This window comes from Bactrocera tryoni, chromosome 5 (assembly GCF_016617805.1).
Source record: "Bactrocera tryoni isolate S06 chromosome 5, CSIRO_BtryS06_freeze2, whole genome shotgun sequence".
NCBI classification, from domain to species: domain Eukaryota; kingdom Metazoa; phylum Arthropoda; class Insecta; order Diptera; family Tephritidae; genus Bactrocera; species Bactrocera tryoni.
In genome coordinates, this window is record NC_052503.1 from 6288311 (window position 1) to 6300699 (window position 12389).

Sequence of the window (12389 nt, forward strand, 5' to 3'; positions counted from 1 at the left end):
ATATCTTTCCAAGATAAAATGGCAAATCTTACTGAAGAGAAATGTTAAAAGAGCGGGAAAAATGTGGCGTGGTTTGCTGTCCCATTGTCTACTTTTTGTCACTATGAAAGAAACCTCATATTTTAAAATTTATAGTCTAAAGAGAGAGTTCTATCCACAAACCATTCCAGTCAGACTGAATTTTCCATAATATTTCTACAATGTAGCCGCTTGAAACACAGTAAATCGCCCAATAAATACCTATGGAAACAAAAAAATTTCATCAGCAGCCAACTTTGTGCTGATCGGAGAATTTTCATATTCACGCTAAATAATAAATGTATGAATGGAATATTAAAATTACGAATTTCAAGGCACATACATAAATTGCTGAAAAGCCATTTATTCATTGCCACAGCATCGACGACGTTGCATTGTAGCAAGCGCATGCATTGAGGTTGCAGAACTAGTTGAAAAGCGCAAAAGTTGCAAACAAAACTGAATATTCCGAACTCACAACAAAAGTTCATGGCGGTGCACATTATGCAGCTTAGGCTTTATCCATACAATACTTTCAATGTTTTCATATTAATTTTGTTGCTCTTATTGTTGCAGTTGTTGAACTTCGTGTATGTGTGTGTGTGTGTGTGTGGGCAGCATTGCAATAGAGCGGCGCATTTCATGGCAAACAGCTGCGGGTCGGCACAGCTCGTTAACGGTCGGATGCTGCACTGGCACTGCAGACAGCCTGCAGCTGTTGCTTGTTGTTGCAGTTGTTGTGGATGTTGACGGTGCAGTTGCACTTGAAAACTTTGAACAAGTTGTTGGCTCGCTTTTGGCTTCGCGAATTCAATGTTTGCTTTCAATGTTGAACAATTTAGTTTCTATTTTATTTTTCTTTAAATGCCACTGCGTAGATTTTATTGCATTAAACTGTTGACATACACGTTTATTCATAGAAAAAAGCAGAAATAAGCTGAGAGGCGCGAGAGCTTCGACATTTTAGATGTTTTGAAAAATATTTGCTACATGTTAGTATTTTTTTCATAAAGGCTTGATACGAATTTTTTTCTATCTAGCTGTATCTGAAGCTTTGAGATATAGGATCTCCGATTGATCAGAAGTGAGTGATGTGAAGCAGGATTAATAAATACTACTTTTAAGTAAGGAATTCGTATATAGAACTTTTTTTCAAATTTTAGTTTCCCAAAAATGCTCAATTCAATAACGCATTGTTAGGACTCATTAATTATATATTTAATTATACCCTGAACCGGGTATATTAAGTTTGTAACACCCAGAAGGAAGCGTCGGAGACCCTATCAAGTATGTATACAAATGATCAGTATGTCGAGCTGAGTCGATTTAACCATGTCCGTCTGTCTGTCCGTCCGTCCGTATGTCTGTCTATATATATACGAACTAGTCCCTCAGTTTTTAAGATATCGTTTTGAAATTTTGCAAACGTCATTTTCTCTTCAAGAAGCTGCTTATTTGTCGGAACTGCCGATATCGGACCACTACAACATACAGCTGCCATATAAACTGAACGATCGGAATCAAGTTTATGTATGGAAAACTTTCACATTTGACAATGTATCTGCACCAAATTTGGTATAGATTATTTTCTAAGGCAACAATGTAATCTCCGAAGAAATTGTTCAGATCGGCTTACTATAGCATATAGCTGCCATACAAACCGAACGATCGGAATCAAGGGCATGTATGGAAAACTTTCGCATTTGACGTGGTATCTTCACGAAATTTGGCATGGATTACTGCTTAAGGTAATTACGTAATCTCCGAAAAAATTGTTCAGATCGGATTACTATAGCATATAGCTTCCATACAAACTGAACACATAGTTACTAAAAGAAATGCACCTGTGAAGGGTATATAGCTTCGGTGCAGCCGAAGTTAACGTTTTTTCTTGTTTTTAAATAGAGTTGCCAACTTTCAGCGTTAAATGTAAGTTAATGGGTCAAAGTTTCGAATTATACCTTTGAACCACCAATGTCCAAATTCCATCTAGATGGGAACGGGAGGTGTTCCCCTGCCTTCGTGCGCCGAATCTAAGGGCTTCGAGCGAGTTCAGTAAGCCTTGGTCAGCAACCTGGGTTGCGAAAGCCGTTTGGTCCAGAGTGGAACCTAAAAGGGTTATTGACCGTCTAGCTCTTAGCAAAGTTCACATCGCCGCAATAATACGCGTCCCAACAGGATACTGTCATATTGACACTCAAGCGGTGAAACTAAAAATGTTGAAGTATGCAACTTGTCAAGGCTGAAATGAGGAAGGAAGGTGGAAACTACCAGAAATTTGCTTTTCCACTGTCCAGCTTTCGCCGACTAAGGTTGAAGCATCTCAGATGTCATACTTTTTACGAACCCGGCGAATTGGATGGAACCGATATTATTATCAATAAATATGTAGTTTGCTCTGGGCCTTTTGTCAATACACGACAGTCTTTTGGATGCAACCCTGGGAGTTTTAAGAATCACAACGGACAAGAGTCTTTAGCTGTCCAAATAGCATCATTCGCGATCTCACGAGAGATCAGCCTAAATATTTACCTACCTATCTATGAATTTACGATTTGGAAATCTGTCACACTGGAAAGGGTTGCCACTAAATAATAAAACCAAATTTTAAATCAATTTCACGTTTGATAAAAAATGACGAGTGCTGCCATATTCAAATTTATTTTATATTTGAATAAAAACTGTCAATTAAGTATGCTAATTATATAATGTATGTATGTATTATACGATTTTCAAGATAAGACACTAAAATTAGAAATTTAAATCGGCAATTATAAGAACTATTAAAGCTAAAAACACAATTATAGAAAGTAATGAAAGTCGACAAACTGATATAAGCGCAATTAGTCCCAACGTTCATATCTGATTTCATGATATATACGGTTTCTTCATGTGGCAAGCCAACACTTTGCACCGTCTTGGCACAACAATTACTGACTGCCAAGCCACATATCACGATAAAATACAAATTTCATAAAAGTAATTGTGATGATAATAGCAGTGAATGTGGCAAAGAATGCAATTTGTTCCGCCTGTCACTGTGCCACCGCTACACCCATCCATCTACCTACATATACACGTGAGCTCTCTAAGCCAGACTACGAGTCAGTCTCCCGGTGGAAACTATCAGTCAAGTCACTTTGGCCACACATCACCGAACATGCTTCTGTTTGGCTCGTCGGTCTTCGTCTACCTTTGGCGAAATCTTCAGTATCGCTCACTCGTCCGGCCGTCAGCTTGCCCGGATACACTTGCCAGTGTGCAAGGAAGCGGTGAAACTGCCGAGCGAGAGGCGGGCAAACGCTAGAACACAATGAAATTGTATGCAAATGAATATGTATGGACATGCATCGAGACAGTAGCTGGTAAATAATAATATATTGTTGTTGTTCGTGAAGAATGCAATTTTATCTTTCAAATATTCTCTTGTGTAGCAATAAGTCAAGTGACTGGGAATATCCATGCAAATTGTGGCTTACCTGTACGACTGACCAAGATTGCAGACGAACAAACACACATGCAAACTACGACTTTGTATCTTTGTGTGGGTAAATATGTACAATTTGTGAAATTATTGTAATCATCTGTTGTTGTTGAAGAATCAAGCAAGTGGAAAGCACTGAAGCAATGATAATAAGAATAATAGAAGTACCAACCTGCAATTGAAAGAGAAAAATGGAAAAATATAATTTTATGAGAAATTACTTTTGAAAATATAGTTCGAAAATTAAATAAATTTGGTTTAAAGAGAAAAGGAGAAAAAAAAATTTAAAAATTTACCAATAAAACTTTTTTAGTACCGTTATAGTATTTCAAATATACATAATTAATGCTGGTATTTAATATAAAAGGCAAACTTTTCAAATTTTACATTGCAATAAACGTGTGAAAATATGGTTTCAAAAAAAAAAACCAATAAAATGTACGCAATTTCGCAAAAGTTGTGACCGCAGATTGACACACACTGCCACACCCTGTCCGCACAGCACAACCACAAACGCTGCCCTGCTCCCGTTGCACGCTCATTGACGTTGTCTCATTTTAATTATTTGCAACACTCAACAGTTTCATAAATAATTTCAAATGGGACTTCGCCGGGACACCGATGCGCTCAGTGGAAAATGTCAGCAAGCCTACAGCGAGTGCGGCGAGCCAGCAGCCAGCGCTGCCACCATCGACATAACCTATGTCAATGCTTGCCGCCCACACACCGCCAGCTGCCGTTGCTGTTGACATTGGCCCCGAACGGAGCAGCGAGAATGCGCGTCACTAATGACTTTTGCAGCCTTTCGCCGGCAGGCAGATTAACGAATGAGCAAGCGAACGGTGAATGGCGAACTGCGAACTGCGAACCGCGAACGACGAGCGGCGTGTGTGAGCGAGTTAAATTCAATTGCGTGGGTATGATCGCCCAACCGGCTGAGGTGGCAGCTGTGCGCCACCAAGATGAGTTGATTCGTGTTAAGCCGTGAGTTGGAGCTGAGGTGAGTGCTGAGTCAAAGTTCGCTGACCTGTGGAGGATTTCACAACTTTAGCGTTAGAATTATTCTTAGTTTCGTTGTTTTTGCTTTGTCACGGCATTTACACATTTTAGACGTGGGGTGTGAAAGGTTTAAACGGATATTATAATAAATGCCTGAAATTTGCGCAATTTAATTGAATTTCTAATATAATGGAAATGATAATGTGCAGTAATGTGGTTAGGGAATAAATGAGCTTAATGTCGGCACATTTGAAATTTGTTAATTTAATCCCTAAAATTATTAATTAATTATTGTCTTTATGGTAATTACTGAATTAGAAATGAAATTTCTATGAAAATAAAATTTAAAATGAAATTGTATTTAGTATTATTTTAATTATTAAGGTTCATAGAACAATTTTAATAAACAATAACAGGGCTAAACTAGAATTTCGACAAAAAAAAAATTAATAACCGTCACAAATAAAAAGTAAAGAGCTTGATTTTGACGGGTCAGCTTGTATGTTGCTTTATGATCTAGTTATTCGATCTAAATTTTCGTTCGGAGTTTGTAGCGTTGCCTTGGAGAACCAAATTTTGTGAAGATACTTCGTCAAATACAAAAGTTTCCCCTTACAAGGACTTGATGACAGCTTTTTACTATAGTGATCTGATAGTGGACGACAAATCAGGAGTTTCTTGTGGATAAAAGCATTCAAAAAGGACGTAAAATTATCAATACCTGAAGGACTAGTCCGCGTAGTTCGGGCATAGGAAAATTTACTCATCTCGTCACGCTGATAATTTATACATTGTGACAAAAAAGTACCCGGAAATTGTAAATAAAACAAAAAATATTTAACTATTCATCAATATTTATTTTGTGACCTTCAAAGTAATTCTCGTCAGATGAAATTTTTTCCACCCATCCTCCATCCCAATGATTGTTGATTTTCTTGCATGTCAAGCTTATAAACCCAAATAATGTGGGATCGGAATTCGTGCGATCAAGCATGTTCAAAGGGGCCTGTTTACGATATTCTTTTTTAAAAAAATTCAGCTTCATCAGAACGAGTCGGGCAAGAACACGTTTCATACCCAAAATATCCACCAAAATCATTTGAATGGACTCGCGAGAGATGTCGGGCTCTCTTGCCATCTCTCTAATATTATACTTGCTTGACGTTTTTCAACCACCATATCCTACACTTTTTTACTATTTTCATCAGTTAAAGGTGTCGAAGGTCGGTTTCTACGATCTCTAAACCATCTTTGAAGGCTTTGTACTACTCGTAGGCTTGTGTTTTTGATAAAACTTTATCATCGTAAACCTTTTCCAAAATAGATTTTTTTTAATATCAGTTACCCCGGGAATTTAAATTACATATATATATATTTTATAGGGTCTCCGATGTTTCCCTCTCCCAAATTTATTAGATATTTTTTGATGTACAAATGTATGTATTTCGGTCACCGTCGATTTAATGCAGTCAATTTAACTTTAAAATCTTAATCTTGGTGCGTTTAACTCAACTTGTTTCTTTTTGGAGAAAAGCATTTTCATGTTTATCTCATTGCTCCAAATATTTCTCGATAGTATATCTAAATAACAGCATTTCTACAAACTACCGCAGCGCTTGCAAGTCTCTTGTAGCGAAAGCAATTGCGGCACAACAAACACACTTCAAAGACTAACGGCGTATTACGTCGAATTTTCCAAATGCATTTTCTATTGCGAAGCCAGCAAACGTTGATTTATGCTTTTACTTGGAAAATGCAGCCATTAACTTTGCCAAGTCTGCAGCCACCGCCAGCGCCTCTCTCTCTCTCTCTATTGCTGCTATCTTCCACGTTTCTTTCGCTTCTATGGCCGCACTGTGCGCTGTTTTCTTTAACACTCGTGCATTTTCCGACCTGCGTCAATGCAATTCGTTTCCATTTCCATCTAAAAATGTACGCACTTTCATGAAATTTCAATGGAAAGTCAACTGCCTGCAACAAATTCATTCATTTTCTTTATGTTTATTATTGTTTTTTTTTCTACTTTTTACCATGCGCTACTTCCTTTCTTTTTCGCACCCATATTTACTTGTTTCGCTTTCAATTCAAAGCTAAATCGCGCATTGTCTTTGTAAAAACCAGCGACTAACGACGAACACAAGACTTTTTCATTCAACATCAAAGTTGTGCGAGTGTGTGCGGTTGTGGTTGCATAATAAATGTGAGATGTGTATGTATATGTTTCGTAAGTGGTAGGAAAATGAGCGGGGTATCACAAGCCGCTAACCGCAAAATAAACTAGAGAAACAACACGGCGTTATGATTGGGGGCGCACAACGGCAGCTCAGCGGGCGGGAAGTGCAAATGACACTGGCAGAGACTGCATAGAGTATTGAGTTGCGAAATGAGTTAAGAATATTATATTGTCGTTAGCAATGAAGGCAGCGCAAAAAATAATGCAAAAAAATTAGATTTTATACACTCAGCTGAATTTCCATGACAACAGAAATGATAAATAATCGTAAGATAATTTACTGAAGAGAAATAATGAGGCGGTTAGGACAAGAAAAAAAAGCTGAGAGCATAATGAGAAAATAATCAGCAGAGAATACAAAAAAATAGTGCGGTACATTAAGTAAAATAATAATTTTAATTAAATTAAAAAATTAAAAAAAAATAAAAAAAATTAAAAAAAAAAATAAAAAAATTAAAAAATAAATTAAAAAAAAATAAATTTAAAAATAAAAAAAATTAAAAAAAAATTAAAAAAATTTAAAAAAATTAGAAAAAAAATTTTAAATTAAAAAAAAAATAAAAAAAATAAATTAAAAATAAAAAAAAAATAAAAAAATAATAAATAAAAAAGCTACTCATCTGGTCCTTAAGGGATTTTTGACAACTGCTCTTTTTTTTGGCTTTAATGACGAATTTTCCGAAAATTTGAGGTTGATCCGTCAAATAGTATTACATTTCAGTATTATTAACTAAGTATACTCCCAGAATTTAAAACGTGTTTTTCTCGAAATGCGATTTGCAGAGTCGGTGCGAAAAATTTCTGAACCGATCGGCTTGAAATTTTCACACGACCTTCTTAAATATATTTCTCAGGTAATGATCGATGGAATAAGATTTTGAAAATAAATAATTAATAAGCCACTCTGAAAAGTTAAATTTTTACAAACAAATGTTTTGGAAAGCCATCAGTTTGTCAAAAATCAAAAGTTTGACCACTCCGAGCATTCCCTGTATCAATCTTTTGTTATAATATTTTTTTTTGGCTTTTGGGTTTCAGATAATTTTAAGAGAAAAATCTTGCTCACCGTCAGACACTTTTATTCGAAGGTCCTCCTAGACCTTAAGTCCTCCTAAAGATCTTTTACAAACAAGGAAAATCAAAATTTTTTTATAATAAAGAATCATGGAAGCAAATGAAGTTGCATAAATGCATATTTTTATTTATTAAATAAATGACCAAAAATAAATTTTTTTTGATGCGCCAGTGGATATAACCCCTTACAACTCTGGAATGTGTTTCTTATGTGTGTGATTTATAATCTGAGCCTTTTCACTGACACCTCATAACTGTGTGCATAAAATGATCCGAATGCAAGATAAACTGTATTACGCATTCGAGGAAAAATAAAAGCAATAAAGAAGTTAACGAGTGAAACACACAAAGGATATCTCAATAGGTAAAAGGATACAGTGCAATATGTCAGAGCTTAATATTACATGAAAAGCCAAGCGTTACATAAACGTGGAGGTACGAACAAAAGGAACGGGAAAGTTTCATGGAAATATTTGACTTATGTTGCAGAGATAACGTTTAATGCGCCAGGTAAGCAATGATGCATGGCAAAAGCGATGCTCTGCGTAAATGCCTACGAATTGATTTTTCACAACATTGGCATAAATTAATTATGGCTATAAACTTACGGCAGTTATAATTGGTATACTTATATTATATGTAAAGAGGAGAGTAAATTGTTTACGTTTCCTGCCGCCAACCACGGAAAGAGTCAATTATGCATTCGCCTGTAAGTGAAGCGGATCCACAAGCGTTTGGACAAATGAACTGATTCATTGGCAATATTTAATTGTTGTTGAATTTATTGGCGCAACATGAAGATATCAGCCAGTAAAGTTGGATATTGAAGAGCCTGACTTCGTTTCAGGCGCAGTGGCAGGCGACGGATTCATGCGCTGATATGGCGCAAATTAATTGACATTATCGGCGCAATTTTGACTGCAGAATGTGCATATGTACATATGTATGTATTTATGTACAGATGTGAGAATATAGTATATAAGCATACAGTCAGAATTTATTCGCTTGTAGGGTTTTGCAATTCAATTTCAACGGTTTACAAGCATACGAACTCTTAATAAAACAGTTTTTGGCAAAAAATTTAATATAAAAAATACATGAATAATATTTACTAATAATTAAATAAAATATACTATTTGAAAAAAATATTTAAATAAGACAGACATTTCTAAATTTGTTACAATATTTTAACACAACTTAAATTTTCTTAAATGGCTTTAAGTTCATCAACTTATTTATATTTTTTATTTTCATGCTATTTTATTAAACGACATCGTTAATGTTTGTAAAAAATGCGTGGCGTTCTTTCGCAAATTGAAAAGTTGAATATACCGTTAAAAAACATGTACTTTTAATTAAAAGTCAAAACTGTACAGACTGTCAAAACAGATTGACAGCTGTACGCTCGCTGATAGCAGTTACTGTTAGCAAAAATGTCATTGATATGTCAGCTGATTTCAAGGTTGTGATTTTAAAAGGGGCCGATGGATATGATGGAGCAGCATGCTTCTGCATAATGGATATGATTTTTAATATAATTGTCAAATAATAATATTGATTTTTTAACTAATAAATAATTCTGATTCCCATTTCGCCAACAAAGAAGAAGGTTTCGATAGAATGTATCTTTAAGGGACTATACCAGTGTGACGCATGAAAAATTAGGCGATTTTCGTGAATTTTTTTAAAAGAAAGTACTGGATTGAATGTTTCGAACTTCTTTGGACGTAATAAGGTAAATTTCAGCTATATTTTAAGATTTTTTTTTACAAAAATTTTGAAAAAGTAACGCAGTTATGTGCTTTCTTCGGAGGTGCCAATAAAAAGTGCCCCAACTGCTGACATGATTCCGGTCGAATGAGTAGCTGAAACAAAAAAATTCAAAAAGTTTATTAAAATTAAAGATATTTCCTATAAAATGATCTTCAATCTTTGAAAAATATCAAAAATTAACAAAATGGTGCAACTTTGAAAAAAAAATCGATTTTTTGAATTATCACACTGGTATAGCCCCTTAAAACGATCTCTCAAATATTTTTTTTTAGTTAGAGCCTTCTGAAGTGTAGCCGCTCAGTTCAATCAGGTTAATCAGTTTAATTCTATTTTTATAAAAAAACAGGGTTGCCACTTTGTCAATATCGAAGCCAGCCTAAATTCCAGCAAAAATCTAAGCCAGGGGATAAAGTGCAGAATAACTCTTGCCAAAAAGTGCTTTTTTGGGATCGGTAGGTAATCGAGAACAAAATTACGCTTTATAAGTCTGTCATTACTCCCGTCCTATTTTACGGCACAAAAACATGAACGATGACGAACCGAGATGAGAAAGCACTTGGATCATTCGAAAGAACTGTCTTCCGCAAGGTCTTTGAAGCAGGCCGAGTGAGCGGTGAATATTGAACTGTATGAGCTCTACGATGCCATGAATAGCGAATAAAAATTCAACGACAGATTAGGCTATGACGTTCATAAGGGATCGTCTCAGTGTGAAATTTTCGAGAAATCTATTTTTTTTTTTTGGATTATCTAATAGTATACACCATAATAAACATGCTCTGAAATTGTGAAATCGAGAGTTAAATTTCGTTTCTTGTAGAAAGGGAACAGAGTGCTTAATATAGCGACACCAATCTTTAAACGCTTTTTTCTCAGAATGGTGTTTTTCAAAACGGTTTCCACTCTCAAAAGAAGAGTATTGTATGAATGCATGAATGTATTTATTTATAAAAAAAATCGCACCCGTTGACATTAACTCAACATAAAAAAAAATCACGAAAATCACAAATTTTTCGGAGGGTCACACTGAGACGATCCCTTAGGGAGATGATGGTCAAGTGAAAAGATCCATGAGTGGACAACGGAAGGAAGTGCGCCTACGCCATCCTAGGTGTGCCCCTTAATTACGCAATTAAAAAGCAGATAACTAGAACTGTCAAGCCTTTCGAAAATAAAAAGAATTCAAATAGCATAAATGGCTTTTAATGGAAACTATAGCTTATTATCAACATTACGTCAAACAGATTGACGAGAATACTCAATGAAAATTTTAATGGATTACACACTTTTTTTAATTTGTCAAATTTTTTTATGAAAAAAAATTTAAATGCATATAAATAATAATATTTAACTTGCACCCGTCTGCCCATAAAATACGTTAATCTATATATGTAATATATCTATTTGGCGCATAAAACATCATTCTTTATTATGAACAGTGAAATTTATCTCGCTGGAGTTTTTGTGGAGAAATCCTACTTGTAGTGGCGCATGCAAGCGCCCAGTTAACCATAAATAAATAAAGCTTCGAAGAGTAAAAGCGACAGCAACAACAATTGAAAAATATGTACGGAGTAAAAGTAAGTGGAGAGGGAGGTGGCATGCATGCAGAAAGGCGACTTGATGGCATGGCATAAAGATACATAGATAACATGATTCAACTGAAAGTGGAAATTACCAAGCAAGCGCAACTATTGCAAGCATTCAGCTTCATACAAAGATAAGTATGTATATATAAAGAAATGCGCGCCTTTGACAGACACATTGAGGCATTTGAAACTTTTACTGCAAGTAAGTGGGTAAGTTGTATGGATCGGCGATTCGCGTACGACTTTTCCGCAAGCCAAAGAAAAGCCAATACGTATGCACCTATATAATCATGCACATATCTATGTATGTCGGTAGGTATGTTATAGGTCTTATAGAGGAAGGCGAGCAATTGCTGCTTGAAGTGACACTGGAGAAATACAAATCTTTGTTTTGAACGCAGCAAATGTGCATATTTGTATGTGTGGCGTGTGCATGTTTATGGAAAAATCGCGATTGGTGAAAGAAAATGACGAGTAATGACAGCGACAACGCCAACGGCGCGTGCGGTTAATCAATTGTTCGCCGGGGCAAAGCGTAGACAAGGAAAACGCCAGTGGAAAGGCAGTCAAACTAGAGCAACGATGATAAGGCAAACGTGTTTACATAGATATATGTATGTACATATGTATGTATGTATGTAATTACATACTCAAATATATATAAAACTGAGTAAACTTTTTACCCAAACGTAATGGAAATGAAAGAGAATGAAATAAGAGAAAAAACATTAAGCAGATTAACGTTTAAGTGAAATTTTTAGATTTTACGAGTGCGATATATTTTTGAGGTTAGAAACGGTAATGAATGATTTTAGTGTGATATATAAATATGATAAATATATACTAAATAATAAAATGTATTTCCCAAAAAATGTTTGAATGATTTGAAAAGCTTTTCCATTATTTCTTAAATGCGCATTTTTTAATTAACTGTACATGATCTTAGTGTGCTAAAATCTTTTTTCTATACACACAGCTGTAACTTTAAGGCCTTTTCCATGGTTTCATGGGGCGTATGAGTGATATTATAACTGCTTGTTTACTCAGTTTTGTGATAAGACAGATTTAAATGAACTTGTTTATGCGTAATGAGACAACAGCATACACATTTATTATAGAAACATAAACAAGCGCTGCAAATAAACTGATAACACTTAAATGATACTAAGCGAAAGCAAAATAACATATGAATAGATAAATTTATAGCTATTTTTAACTA

General features: G+C 35.2%; 1 protein-coding gene across 3 annotated transcripts in view; it reads right to left on the reverse strand.

Moving 5' to 3' along the window:
- The window catches only part of LOC120776391 (phosphatidylinositol 4-kinase beta), a 139483-nt gene that overhangs the window by 87349 nt on the left and 39745 nt on the right, over window positions 1–12389 (reverse strand). For 2 of the 3 annotated variants that reach the window (XM_040107005.1, XM_040107004.1), the window contains exon 1: window positions 3498–3674. The exons of the other annotated variant lie outside the window; for it this stretch is intronic. The gene's annotated coding sequence lies outside the window, so the exon portion shown is untranslated. Of the gene's footprint in view, window positions 1–3497; window positions 3675–12389 lie in introns of those variants that run through there. 3 annotated transcript variants of the gene reach the window in all.